A 15,908-nucleotide genomic window follows, 5' to 3' on the forward strand; every position below is an offset into this window, starting at 1 on the left:
GGCTTGATTATGTGTTTCAGGTGTAAGCTCTCTGTGCCAAGAAAGTGTACAAGCGAATCTGTCAGTTCTGTCTGTTGCCTTGGAGCTATTTAGAAGATTCAGTTGCGTACACCTTTGAGTGCCATTTCTATGAATATGAAAACAGTTAATGTCAGTAGATGGTGCTCAAGAGTACAGAGCGTAGTTCCTAGGTTTCTGTGAAGCTGGTTTAACTTTCGCTCTGGGCAGAAAATGGCTTCTTTTGCACAGTACTCTTAGAAATGTCCCCAGACTTCATTTACTTAAAATTCTTTCTGTGAATATTTCTACTTTCCAGGGGGCTTGCTGAATGCTTTTATTCTAATTGGGTTGTAAGTCCAGTTTGTTTGTTGTGTATTGTGTCTAAAAATGGAACCCTATATTTGGAGATGCAGCATAATATTAATGTGAAGCTTGCTTCACTGAATTTGATTAGGTGATTTGTGTTGATGAAAATTAATTTTCCCAGTGTAAAACCAGTAGGTAGAGGTCTAAGCGCAGGTGGTTTGTTTTCCTCCCATGCCTTGAGATCTTCTATTAAATTGTGGTCAGCAGTACTTAATCTAACAATTTAGTACACTTCAGAAATATATTTCCACAATAATGGAGATAAATATAGTATGAGAATCCACAGAAGAATATTCCTATGGCCTACTAATGGGCTAAAAATGAGGGTTAGGGGCTGGATGAACTCACTGGAAAATAATAGGTATCAGTACTTGATACTCTTTGCCACAGCATATGCAATGAAATTTGCATTGAACATTTCAAAAAAACAAACAAAAAAACAACAAACAAAAACAACAACAATAAAAACCACGGAACTATTAATGGAGAGTGTTTTGTTTAAAATAGCATTTTGTGATGTCTTTTAGTGGTTCCAGTATTGGCTGGTATTATATGATCTTTCCATATGTCCTGCCCAATAGAATTAATACATGAACACAGTATTTCACATTCTAGTCCGACTGTAGTAACAGTGGGGTACAGACTGACTGTAGCCCTGTAATTCCCACAGATTTTAGTGGCAGTATTTACTATCTAGTCTTATTTAAGGGTCATGTATTAAACTAGACATACTGGCTGAGGTGATCTATGCTATGAATAAAATGAAAATTAAACTGAGCCAAGTTCATTTAGCAGCCACAATTCAAGGCTTGAACTGTATGCTTACATATGGCCGATTGTCGTGTTACTACATAGTTAAGGCCATACTTCGTCAACAGCTGCATGAGAGATACCTTGGGATGGCCTTTATCCTAGAACTGATACTGATACTGGTCATGTAGTCCACTGCACATTTTAAGAACTGACATTTCCTAGCAAATAATTGTATTTTTCAAAATCAGTGATTATTCTCTTGAATATGCAAAAACAAATTCTAAAAGCAAGCCAAGTGTCCGACATTCTCAATGGGGGGAGAAGGGGGAGCAATTACTTGCTAAATTCTTTATTACCCTCCGTAATTAGTGTTCAGCTTTCAGAAGCTTTTGAGAGTATTACAAGTTTTTTTCTTTCAAATTTGTTTTTCATGAGAATTTAGAAAAATTGTATAGATGTGAAATCTCATGGGATCATGTTGCTGTATGGAGGAAACAATGTGTAAAATTTATAAGTAGTTTCCTTTGGAGGCTTATGAAGAAAGGTAAAATAATGGAGCTTGGCTTTAGTATTTTCCAGAATACTGTAACTGATTTTTTTTTTTTTTTTTACCAGAGCCTATGACAGTAAAATGTAAATAATGCAGGTAATTACAGATCTCAAATAAGTTTCCTTATGTTCTTTGTCCAGCTGATAAAGTGTAGCCCTGGCAGGGTACATGGTTGAATATTCATGTTTGTTAACAAAGCAGATAGTTTGGATCACATATTCCATTTGTGAAAATGACTCAAATTTTTGACTGCAGAGACGCCATCAGCCGAAGGTCCAGTCCTCTAAGTTTAGATTACATTACTTACTACTTATCTTAAAACTCTCTAGGGTATTTTGGGGAAAAGTTAGTGGTGTTTCTCTGTCTAGATTCATATTAGGTGTTAGTCTTAGTCTTATTCATCTTAGGTATTTATTTAGAACAATAACACAAAACTAGGAAGTCTTCATGTTGCACATGGAAGTTAGTGTATTTTTGGTTTGGAAAGAATATTTAAAATTCTACCTTTCTTAATGTCCAACACTGTAATTTTAAGGGGTTCTCTTTTCCTCACTTTTGTCAATGATTGTTCTTTAAGAGGCATTAAGGTTACTTTCTTTTGCTTGAGATATTAACAGTTTACACCCTTCTGCCACAGTAGAGAAAGAAGGAAGGATTTGTCCTTCAGTCTGTTCATGGCATAGTTTAAAAAAAAAAGAAAGTATAAACACTGAATTCCTGAGCTTGCTTTGAGATGGAAGGTCATTAACAGGGCACTTGAGCAGATTGGTATTACAGTCAATTGAGACGCTGAAACATCCTAAATGGCCTAATGCAGCAACTAAGTGCTTCTTAAATTCCAGAACTTTTACTTGAGCAGAGCATTCATGACCAAAGTGAATTTCCATTTCCTTTAGTAAATGCTGTTTTTATATAGTCATAGTTGAAGAGGCAACAGAGTGTAAACACAGCAGTTTGATTCTATCTCCACAGCAGCACTAAACTAATTTGTCAAGTTATAAACATGAAATCCGAGCCTCAGCTAAATATATATGGTTACATGTTGAATTAATAGAAATGGCAGGAGTATGTGTGTTTATATATGTGTATACATACACACACACGGAGCCAATGTAGCACTGTCAGACTGATCAGCATGTGAATTAGGAAGGTTTCATCCTTTGAGAAGCTAATTTTTACCCATGTTCAATCAATTCAGCATTATGGAAAGGATAAATTTGATTTCATTTCTTTGTTCTAAAGTAAATTTCTGTCAGGAAAGAAGGAATGGGATGGAAATACATTGCATTTGATTTTGTTTATAGCTGTTCTAGTAATAATGTACCTTTAGATCTAGCACTGCTTTTTCCCAGTTTGTTTAGGTAACCACTAAGGTTTTGTCCTTCTCATTAAAAGATTGTGAGAACCTGGTTTGACAGGAAGAATGAAGAAAACATCTGCCCGTGTGTAAATTCCTAGATGAAAGGTGATGTAGGCATGGTTCATAATACATGTAAGGGCCTCCTGTGATTTTAATTGTGGAGAAGAGACTATGGATGGTAGAAAAGGGCAGCTAATCTTGGAATTTAGCTAAAATCTAGTCACTTTAGCAAGGTTTTATGGATGGATCAGACCAAGCACTGCAATTGAGTGTGAAGTATTGAAAAGTAGTGAAGTCTGAAGAGATTGAGACCATATATACTGTATATTCAGTATATGCACCCTGGCAATGCTGTGTGGTGGTGCGGTCTTGCATAAGAGTCATATTTCCATATGGCCTTCTAAAAGTTTAAAGAGTTTCTGAAGCACTTTGAAAAAACATTTTGAAGTAGGTCTTGGCAGATGATGTTTGCTGAATCTTCTTGTAGTTTTTTAGTTGTTATCTCATCCCTCTGTCCCACCTTTGTAACAGAGGACATGTGGCTGTGCCCTGCTGCTCCAGTTTACTATCCAGTACTTTCACTTAGACATCTTTTGAGACTGGGCATGTGTTAAGATGCCAGGCTGTGATGTGGAGTTGCGGAGTGAGCAGCATATGTGCCCTTTTGCTGACTGTGTGTTCAACAGCCATCTCAGCAGAGGGCTAGCTGTGAAACATCGGAGAAAGAGGAGGAAGGCAGGTGAATCTTGGTGTCAGTTTGCCTGCTTGGGTGAGTCAGGACTCTTATTCAATGTATGATGAATTACCTCTTGCATGTCTAACAGATTCCTACATTGCACTTTGTGAGATAAAGGTAGGCCTTAGTGTATGAGGGCAAATTTGATCTGTTCTTCCCTTCCAAGTGAATCTTTGACAACTTTTTCCCAAATTTAACAAGCAAGTTCTAAATTAAGTGAGCTTCCCTTTTGTGTGTCTGCCCTGCCAAAGGCTGCTGCTGATATAGTCTTGACAAGCATGGCTTAAAGAGTCTGAAAGATGAAAAGCTCTTGTGCTTTAGAGACCAAAGCACAAATCCAGTGATGCACTCAGGTGTGTCAAGGTCACTCACTAGTATATCCAGAGATAGTGTTTTAGCGTGCACTCCTTAGTAAGACCCTGCTCAAATGCATCGCTCTTATCTGAAGCCATATGTTGCACTAATTTATGTAAAGGCCAAGAACAGGGCAAAGCGAGTTGGTGTTAATAGCTTTCCCTTTTTGTCTTTCTTTCCAGTAGTACTTCCTCACCTGGGGAAGGCGGAGAAGGAGAGTAAGGAGGAATATCAGTCTAAATAGTTAAGTGAAGCAATGGAAAGAAAAGAAACAATAACATGTCGGAATGATGAGATTTTGGGAAAGGGTTTGGAAAAAAGAAGAAACACCTACGTATACACAAAATTCACTCTTACAATCTTTGAATTATTCTTAAAGCCCCTTTTCTAGTTTTTAGTTTTGCACCTGTATCTATATATTTGTTTACTACAAATTTTGGTCTGAGTTAGACTGATAGACTAGCCATCATTTGACCTTTCCAAAGCATTGTTTCTTTTTTTCTGGGAAGTCGGACAGAATGTGTTTGTACACATGGTGAGTCCAGGATGCACTGGACATGCTGGTCTTAGGGCACAAAAATGGGTCAGCCATATGTGCAGCGAATCTACATCAGAGGTGCATCAGACCTACTGTGTCTTTAAAATAGAATTAATTGATGCATGCCCAGAGATTACTTGCTCTGCTTTTTGGACTCCTGACAATCTGACCAGGGCAGCTTTGGCACTTGGCAGGAAGTGGAATATTGGAAATACTAAACAAACACACAAAAACCAAGCATGTGGTAAATGGCATCTGAAAAATATAAGTTCAGGCTCTATTTTTGTCATTCAACCCCTTGTATGAGATTGATTTAATAGATAAAATCAGAATCCTGCTTAAAGTGTTTGTGATTGTGCCTGTGTAAACTGGTGGACACTAATTAAATTTTTTTTTTGAAATAAGTATATTTTTGTCTGTTCACTGAAAGCTGAGGGAAGAAGGACACATATCCAGAGTCAGCAGTGCTCCATGCGATGACATTACTCCTTATTGTATTTACTTTGCCCACTTTTAACAGTGGGAGGAAGTCTGTGGAGGGAGAGTTGTTGTTTTACGAGACATCTGTAAAAAAGGATGATACCTTTATTTGCAGTTTGTCAGCATTTTGCAGATTGTGTGTCTGGAGTCTAATTCTATAGTAAAGTTGGTCTCAAGTCACACAGGATTACTTGTTTATTATGGCACAAGATTCATTTCTCAGGGGATCTCATTTCAACTATCACGTAACATGCTGCTTATCTATTGATCTTTTGAACTTTCAGGTCTCTGCGTTTGTTCCTCTAATGTGGCTTTGTAGCCAGCTATTAAAGCAGTAATAGCATAGTTTACTGCTGATAGTAGTTGGGTATCTTCAGTAGTAGACGATATGCCTTAAAGAAACATTAAGTTCTTCCCTTGAATATTTTACTTCTGAAGTTTCTTTAAGAGTTTCCTTAAGAAATCCTAGGTACTGGAAATCAGATGAAAGAACCAAGAGATACTGCCCATGGCTTTGGTTAAATTTTGTTTTAGTAAACATTTCAGGAGTTGAAAAAATAATAAAATGTGTATGAATTTTGAGTATGAATTCATGTCAATGGAAGTATTCCCAGTAGCATTAAAATCTGGTTCCCGAATCACTAATTAGCTGCCATATGACAATAAAATTTACACAAAACCAAAAAAGCTGATGAAATAAACTGAATAAACTTTCAAGATAGATTATATATAAACATTTTAAAGGATTATTAAATGTCTTGACTATGGCCTAGTAATTAAAACACACAAATAATTAACAATTCATGCTTAATATTTGTATTGCAAAATTTTACACTAGTCTGTATTAAATAACAGCAAAGTTCGTATTTAATTAAGTCTAGGATGAAAAATCTGCCCTCAGGGTTGTCTAGTAGATCTCAGTCTTTCATTGTTCGATCTAGTTACTAAATCCCAAATGTAGGCTTCAGGATCTGAAAAAAAAAAAAAGAATAATTGGAAGAAGAGCCTCAGTAGTTATTTTGGGGGGGAAATTTCAGTGTTATTAATTTTATCTCTTTCAAACACACACACAAAAAAAAGTTTTATTTTTGTGTGTATGGAAACATTATTCATCTAAAGTTATGGGACACCCAATTTCAGTGGGAATTGAGACATTGAGACAGGATTGAACAATTTAGAACAGATCAGTTGGACTAAGTAGATGTTTGTCTTTTTAATTAGTCGATTAGTTTCCCAAACAGCTGTTGATTTCTTCCTGCATTGAAGGTTGTTTTTTTTTTGAATTTAATACATTATTTTCTTACCAAAAGCTTCCTAGAATATAGTCCTTCTCTTTTTACAATCCCTTTGTAGAAAGTATCCTTTCCCCATATTTATGAAATACAGATTAGAGTTACAAATCTAGTGTGATAAAAAAAAAAAAATTGTGCTGCTCATCAAAAATAAACACCATGCAATTGAGCAAGCAGGATGCTAGTCCTGCCATAGCATCCCTGAAATCAGACTGAAGTCATTAGATTCAAGCTTTTGGGCACTGGTGCCCTGAAGTCAAGGGCATCACTTCTGTCTTCATCTAGCTCTCTGTTGGACTTTTAGAAAGAGATTTCATTGGCTGGTTGAGGGCTAAAAAGGAGTAAATCTGTTTTTTAAAAAAATGTACATGTGAAAACATTTAAGTAGGATATACACAGAGCAAACTGTTCCTGAGTGAATTATTAATTTAGTAAATTTTTCTTACTCCCAAGCCCACATAGATCCTGCCAGGAATATCCATGAATAGATTTCAAATACTTCATTATTTTTAATTTAATTTCAATACTTGCAAGGATGTCATGTGCATAGATCAGACTGCTACAAATTTGCAGACTGCTTGGAATGGGGAAGTCTCTGGCTGTCTCCTAGAGGTTAAGACATTTTTGTGTTCTTCCAGACTTGGTCTGCTTCAGGGGCTGGAGACTCGTCATCTTAGCAGTCCAGATGGAAGGTACGTCTTGAAGGTAAAAGCCTGACTTTGTCTATCTTGACTGTTTAAAATCTGTCTTAAATGTGGGGTAAGCTAGTGCAGCCTTGGAGCTTTAAATCTAAGTCCTGGGCTCCTCTTGGAGAAACTTCTGACTGGGCTCCCTCCCCCTTCATTGTTCCTCTCTATCCATATCTTTTCCTCACTCCAGGGTTTGAGAAGTATTCACTGGGAGTTTTTGTCACTGACAATCTTCTCATGGCCAGAGTCAGTTTTTCATGTTCCTTTAAGGGTTCCCATCTTCTTACAGAGCAGATATAGGGTCCTAATGTTAGACCTTTACCTATTTGCAATTATGGAATAGGTAGTAATTACTCATTTCATCTCTGGGGTATTGTTTTTCCAGTTGACACTACTAAAATATGTATGAAAGAAGAATAAAATGTAAAGAGCTTTCAGGATGGCTGGGGAGTGCAAGCTCTCACCCACATGGAAGTATGTATCAGATTATTCAAGAGCTTGCTCACCTTCAATATTTGTAGCTGAAAACCCAAATCCTTTCCTGCATGTTTGCTGAACAATTACTTGGAGTAACAAACACCATCAATGTAAAACTGTGGCTACAAACTGCAGAACTTATCCAAGACCGCTGCCAAGCAGGGTAAGGCAGTGAGATGGAAATAAGGTCTATAGTTTTACAGGGACTCCGAAGAAAAAATCCCTTCCATGTTATTATTTCTCAAAATGGTTGTATATTCTCTCAGAGTAACAGCTTCTTGAAAGGTAACGTTCTCCCCTTTAACACCTTTCTTTAAAAACAAAAGAAAGAAATGATGGGAGGGGGGGAATGCTGGTGAGAAGTTGTGAAATCTTTTTTGTGGTGAAGTACATTGTTGGATAAACCCCTGTGATTGTGGTATTGTTATAGTGCTTATTATTTATTCTATAGAAAGTAGCAGCTCTATATTTACTGAATATGTAGTTATGGACTTTAGAACATTTATTTACTTGGATGTCCATAATGGATCTGAATAAACTGCTGTGTAAGCACACATTCAAGCATTTTAAAAAAGTGCATATTGTTTACTTGATTGACCATATACAAAACCATGATAGAAGCACTATTGTTTAGCCAATACTGTTTTGAGGCCATGCCAGACTAATAAGTGAATAGGTATTCATAAGTGTTTCTAAAACATATATCATTTACCTGGTATTAGGAGTGTAGCTTTTCAGAAGTGCTTTAAAGTGTACCTTACTAATGTATTTTCCCAATAGTGATTACAGTTAAACACTTGGGATTTTTTTATCTTTAAGAAAAAGTACCCCTGAAAGTGCCTTGAAAATTTTAAAGGTTTACTGTGAATACAAAAATAGGAACTGCTATATCCAATAAGATGAATGTTGTTGTTATTACTATTAAGAGCAATAGTACAGTAGTGTTTAGAGGCTGCAGGTGATATTAGGGCCCACTCTGGTATGCACTGTGCAAATATACAGTTGCAGTTTTTGAACTGATCTTTACAAATCCTGTTTAGTTAACTGGGTTTCCTAGCATCAAAAGGTTCAGCCTATCTGCTTACATTCACAGCTGAAGATAAAATTTTACATTAAATAGTTCTTAAATATTTCTAAGAATGTTTCACACATGCTAACTTAATTTCTGATGTAGGTCTGCATTACTAATTTTGCAATAATATATGTAAAGATGAACATAATTTCTCCTCAAGAAATTAATCTTCCCTGAAGAAGAAAAATAATTACAGTATATTCATACTTTGACATACTAAAATAGCTTCATATTTACTGAAATTAATTAAGTGCTGATCAGACGGTGGCATTTTCTCATGTTTTCTTATCACCAGATCCTTCAATCTAAATGTTTTTCTGCTCTGGCCCAATGCGAGCATACTGGAATATTGATATTTGGACTTACACATCTCTTCCAATCTTCAGAAAGTTGTATTAGGAATCCCGTCGCGTATCTTTTCTTCCTTTTTCTAGTCACAATTCTTCCTGATGAACCTTAGACTCTGCTTTTATTACTCACCTCACCTTTTTTTCTTCTGTGTTGCCACCCAGAGTATAAGAAAAGTGATCCCTGCTCTTTCAACAACATACATAAACAGCATAATTTATTCTTTGTTTCAAAATCTCTAGCTGGCCATTTCGTTTGGAGAATATAAGTCTCCCAATGCTTTCAAGTATTTGGCCTTTACTGGTGCACTATTTCTTGTATTCTGTACTTGGATTTCATAAATTTTTGCCTGGAGACAACTGCAAATATGACAAACTTGACTTCATCTCCCTTTGTAAGTGTGTGTGTATAGCTTGTATTATTTCTGTTAGAGATACGCCGTTGGTGGTTATCAGCTTTAAGATGATTATAGGTTTTTGGGGCTCATTGTCTCATTTTCTGTGAGAGTATATATATTTCTATTTTCAACCCTTATGTTCAATGTTACAACAGCAAGGCAGGCACAAAATGTCAATGGAGTCATAGTTTATTCAATAGAAAAATCATTTTTGCTTAGTTTTGTTTGCATAAGTTACAGATAGTCATAGATGTAGACAGGACTCTTCTGTAAATGGAAGTTGCAATGTGGTATTTCCTGATTCCGAAGGGTTCTTTGATAGTGACAGTCTTACTTGTACTGGTGTTCTGTATTTCAGCAGAGGTGATCATGCACAGAAGCTGTCATTTGTTGCAGGGACTTTGCTGCATATACAGTTACTGCCTTTAGTTTGGACTAGCATTTCTTTATTGTTTAAGACATTACACAGTCAGATTAAAAGTACGATCATCTTCATGCAGCCTTTAATGAGTGCTACACACTATTAATTTATACTAGTGCTTACCTAGTGTCCTGGAGATTCAGAGGACTAAGGTCCTTGAAAGTCATTATCCCCTGGCTACTGTCTATATTTTATGACTTGCAATTTTTTCATTTTCTAATACTTTTATCAGAGGAATGCCCTGATATAGTTTCACATTAATGGAAGACAATAAAGTAAGCACAGAAAGGTGGCAAGTAAGGTATTCTTATCAGCATGACAAGCATTCTTGGATGCTTGTTTGTATTTTTTATTTAATATTCATCACCACAGACTGTTACACAAACCAAGCTTGTGAACAAAAGGGAACAGGTACATTAATCATTCAGTTTTATCCTCACTGGAAAATAACTTATTCATACCGAATTGTTTGTTTATTTTCTGGAAGTCCAGGATAAAACGTCAAGGGAAAATTCATATCAGTTCTACTGGATGCATTTAATCTAATTTTATGCCTCAGATTAGAAAATAATTTAGTGTACAGAGAAACACATGTAGCTTTGTTTTATACTGACAGCCATTTTTTGTATGACAGTCGCTGATTTATATCTTTGCTTGTTGAACAATAAGAACTTCTAAAGGTGCAAAATCCAAAACATAAACCTACTTTATGACTTGATTGGGCATTTTTTTAAAAGGTTGTTGGTCTAGAAGTAAATTTGTTAATTATCCTTGGGGATGGTGAACTTGCCTTATGGGAGGCTTGAGTGATGGCAGAGAGCTTATTGGGGGTGTCTTGAGAGCCACTTCCTTGACTTCTCCTGTCTTTCTCCTAAGACATCTTGGCAGTGATGAAATACTGGCAGTTTGTGATGATAGTCTTATGAAATGAAGTTATAGTACACACAGTATGGTTCCCTAGTGTTTTGTTGCTAAGTAGTGCTTGTGCATGTTTAATCCCTTCCTTGAAAATTCCAAAATAGAAAATAGACACCTGGAGGGAAGGAAAACTATTCATCTCCGACCTGAAATATGTTTTCTTACATTGCTAAATAAAGGACTACACAAATTCCCTTATTTACACACCCACATTATGCCAACGTACATGTTAACCTTTACAGTTGGCAGAAATTGGGAGACTGGCTGCCAGTTTCTGTTTTGTATAGATTGATGTAATCAAGCATGGCACTACAGTATGAAATATGTAACAAATGATGGGAGTATATATCACAAGACTGCAGTGCAGCATGAAAGTAATGTTTAAAAAGAGAAAGCAGAGAGCTTATCTTGCACCTTGCTTTGTCTTGTGCACTGGGGATGAATTTGGGCCCGCGATTTTGTTTCTTTAGTGACAAAAGTGTCTGCAAGTAATCTGCAAATAATAATTAAAAAAGATGAGAAGTATAAAGAAAAAAACGCTTAAAATGGGGGAAAAAAGAGTTCACGTCGTGTGTAGATGTGTATTATACTGGTAGAACTAAAGTAAGGGTGAAGTTCTGCTCCTGCTAGAACCAGTGGGACAAAATACCACTCAGATGCCTTTAATGGGATGCAGGCGTAAAGACAATTTTCCTGAAGACACTTTATACCCATTCTAGTATTCTCACTGCCAGCTAAACAGCTTTACTCCACAGTGCAGATAACTTTTCAGATCTGTCCTTAACACAAGATATTTGAGACAGCCTCTGTTACTAACCTGCTGTAGTGGTGCTAAATGCCAGAGTAAAAGACTCAGCAGTCAGTTTAACAAGGTGCTGGCGTAAGCACAGTTTCCAGAGCAGAGTAGAAGGAAAGGGAAAAGATATTCCTTGAAAGAAGGAAGCTATTGGCTTAAGAAGCTTGCTTTGTGCTACTGAATTTCCTTTTGCCAGTGAAAATTATTTTACAATATGGGGAAAAGGAAAAATAAATATTGAAGAGAGGTGGGTATTTCTACCCAGTAAAGAGAACAGAAGAAGCAAAGTTTGGTGCTTAAAAAACAAACAAACAAACAAACAAACAAACAAAACAAAACAAAACAAAAAACGTAAAAACAAAGATTGCATTTACAGTAGTGTAATGGCTGAATGAGGAGTCTTTGAGACTGTAAAAATGTGCCTTGGAGCTGTTCAACTCTGACAGTCTCGTCTAAGGTTGTACATCCAAAATGTTTTATCCAGCATCCAATGATCATATTCTCAAATCTGATGCAAATGTGGAAGTTGAGATTTAAGAGTGTTTGGATTTAAAGATGATCTTATTTGAAACATTTCTTTAACTCTCATTTGTCATTTTGCTGTTTTCTGGCATGTGAGAGGGACTTCCAAGTATGTTTTACCCAGTGTAATTTTGTTTCCAGTAATGTTCTTTCTTCCTTGCATGAAGATTTGATTCAGTTATAAGGATGGAAAAGTGAGCTTTAGACTTTAAATGTCAATTTTCCTCTATGGTGTAAAATTGTCATAGTGTAAATAGTAAGCTTTAGTTGACTATTACTCCCAGTTCAGTTTGTGGCCCAGTTACCCTCAGAGGTTTAGGTTTTTCATTTGTTCGGTGCTCCTAAAATAGTCATGTTCTGTGACTTCAGCTGTTTCCGGAAAAGACGGATTCCTTTCTTTCCCTAAGCTGTCTCATGCAGCGTGATCCCGAAGGAGCAAGCAGAAGACAACATGCTTTTGCAATCCATTTTAGAGACTAGTTGAAATATCTTCCCTGAAATTGGCAGCTATGTGCCGGCCCCTTCCATCTGCAGGCACTGGTACAGTTGGCAGTTTCCACCCTGCAAAATCAATCATGCCCCTTCCAGATTAAAGACCTAAATAATGTTCATGCATTTTAAGAGCATTTTTTAATTTCCTGATATTTATAACAACACTTGGGGAAACTTGACACCGAAATCTGTTTCCCAACTGCATTTGTTTTTCCCTCATGTATGCACACTGATTCGTTATTGCAAGATTGCTCATCAGTGCTGGGCTTTTTTCTGTTTTGGGGTTTTGTTTAGTTTTAAGACAGAGAATTAAAGCACTCATTATCAAAACAAATATATATTTATATATATAAACCCCTTAGTTTTTAGAGGCTCTGAATCAGTGCTAATGACTTCTTTGAGCTTTCCAATACCATGTTTTCAAAAGTCCCTTAAAATGCTAACTCTAGCTCATCTTTTGTTACACATGGTGAGTGAAAAATGAAACTAAAGAAGAAGGTTTTGTGCTGACCTTAGACACATCTGCCAGAGCAGTCACTTCGTATAAGCAACAACACCATGCTCATAGTTGAAAATGCTTTGGAAAGAAAAGAGCTAAACTGATTCTAGCCCACAGGATCTTTTTTTTTTCTTTTTTTTTTTTTCTTTCTCATTGTTATGATTTGTATACTTTTGCATCAGTAATGTAGCACAGGTTGTTGGGATGTGATCAACTTGACCAAGAGAGGAAAATATCCATCTTCCTGTGAAGTGCTTGATCTTCTCCCTGTTTCCCAACATATAATCTCTAGGCTGCTTTTGGAAGAGTGTCTTATCACCTCTCTGCTGTATCTCTGGTTCCATCCCACGTGAACACATTCTCATGGTTCCTTCAGTGTCAATTTGTGTTAAGTGATGGTGTACCTAGGTGCTCAAAATAAGCTTTCTCCTAGCTGAATGTGGAATTCAAATATCGGAATAGGAAAGTAGAAGTGAGGCCAGATGATTTTCTGTGTAGACAATCCTGTTAATTTTAAATAAAAAACTTAGTAACGATGCTATTTATCTTGCTGAAACAATGTTAAATATTGAGGAGTTCAGGACAAGATTCCTATTTATATATCTTGAAAAGCCCCCATCCTGGGACTGTTGTAGCTCAAGCTTTAATAATGTGTCAGAAATCCTAATTGCTCAAGAATAACCAAAATTCTAATTTGTCTAATCTAAAATAGGTGTATGCAAATACGGGGAGACATAGATGTTTTCCAGATGCATTATACCAACTGTGCATGCACTGTGTTAGCTACTTGCCAAACTGAATAATTTTGCTTCAGTCAAGAACACTTCTACAACATTTCTACAACAAATACATTTCAGGAGCGTAATTGTCTGTAGCTCCTGTTTGGACTTGCTCGTTGAGCAATAATTCTGAATAATAATGCTGAACATAATTCTTGTAGGGCTTGAACCATGTATTCAGAAAAGCTGTATATGTGGTGGCTCTGGAAAGCATTTACTATATGATTTCTTAAGAAGCAGTAGAAGATGCTCTAGGCTAGGTGAAATTTTATTGTCAGGCTATTAAACTGTAGGAAGGTATCTTCGTTTCTATGTACACTTAAGTAAAAGCTGAATAGTGAGGACAGTGAAGTTTTTTTGGTCTGAATTCCATGATTTTTCATTTATTTTTAGGCTTGTTTGATTATTAGGCTTTCTTTTTCCTCTAGGATTCTGAGCACGTCTGATACAGCTGAAATAAGGCATCTACTTTGATCAAGTGAGCACCCTTTGAAAGATCACACAATGGATAGGAGAAAATTATGCAGAATAACTGGAAATAATTGATGACTACATTCATTTTGCTACATACGTGTTTATACTTTTACTTTTATGACCATAATGAACTTCCTGGGTTGTCTAGTTGTTCCCTGCTGATAGAGAAATCTTACCCAAATCTTTTATAAGCTTAAATTCCACCTAAGCTGATAAGTATGACAGAGAAAAGCTGAGATTGTTTCACTAGTCACAGCTTCATAAGTATTTGGTATTAGAGGCATGAACCATCACATCTAGTAAATTATTTCTAATTACTACATATTTAGTTATAAAGCATGGCCCAGAGTCTGAAATGAGATCTGACCTGAGTCTTTTTGTACTGATTCTCATCCCCCTGGATGGCAACATAATTTCTACTGGAGCAATGACAGTAACATGGTAAATTTAGTTTCTCAAGACAAGCATCATGATTTAAATGTTTAAATTTAAATAAAATGGTCTAATTGTAAATAGAGACAATCATGATGCTAATGAAACCAAATAGTAATGAAGCAGCAGAAACTGTCATTTAAAAAAAAAATTGTGTTTAGACTTGGGAGTATATAGACCAGGCCTGTTATGATTAATCCATCCATAGGGTTTTTGGTTGTCCTCAAATCTTTGCTTACCTGGTCCCCCTGCTGATCATAAGTGGTTGCATCTGGTTGGACCAAAGGTTTCCTGTACCAATGAACCTGTCTTCGATATTGATGGCTAGGGAACATGGCAAGAGATTGAATGATATTTCTACTAAGTAGCATCCTGTAATCTGTGAGATAGGGATTTACTGAGTCACATGTATGTTTTAAGTTTTGATAGCCCTTAGTGGGGTTTTCTTCTACCTATTTCTCCAGCCATTATTTAACTAGATGTACATTTCTAGGAAATTTTATAATGTCATTTGTCTTCAGTGTTCCAGATGCCTCTTCTCATTGTTTTCTTTGGTACTTTCTGTACCTTTTTTTCAGAACAGTTTTTCATGTTTCATTCCATTTGAACTTGAAGGTTTCCCTTCTACTAATCTGTATCTCAAAGTCTGTCTTGCAGTATTGCTGATAAGGATCTTGCCAAGGTTTTAAAAAGCATCCGTGTAATTTATTCCATCTATATGTTTTTAGGGCTTTTTTTTTTTCTGTTCTTGGTCCTTTAGCTCCTTAAGACAAATATCTTCTTGAATGTTGCTACTTATAGGTGACAAAAAAGGCAATAAAATAACATGCTTTTTATTTTTATTTTATTTTTGAAGATATTTCCAAACTTTGTTTAAAGCTCCCTAATGGACTGGAAGTTTTTACCTAGCACTTATTTCTTTGGCTTTAACACAAGACAATGAAATACAGGAAGCAAATGGGGCAGGGGTGAGAGAGAATTGAAGTACCAATTTGTAAATGGTCTTATTTCTGACAGAAATGTTGATAGGTCTTTTGCCAGGCTTGAGAGCCAGTTGTTGTGGTGGCTGCAGTTGTCTTGCCTGTGCACTTATGAGTGTCTGTCAGTCACTAAGATGATACATTTCTTTATCATGTGTGTGATTATAAACCATTATTTTGTGA

The sequence above is a fragment of the Cygnus olor genome, chromosome 5, assembly GCF_009769625.2.
Source record: "Cygnus olor isolate bCygOlo1 chromosome 5, bCygOlo1.pri.v2, whole genome shotgun sequence".
In the NCBI taxonomy this organism is placed as follows: domain Eukaryota; kingdom Metazoa; phylum Chordata; class Aves; order Anseriformes; family Anatidae; genus Cygnus; species Cygnus olor.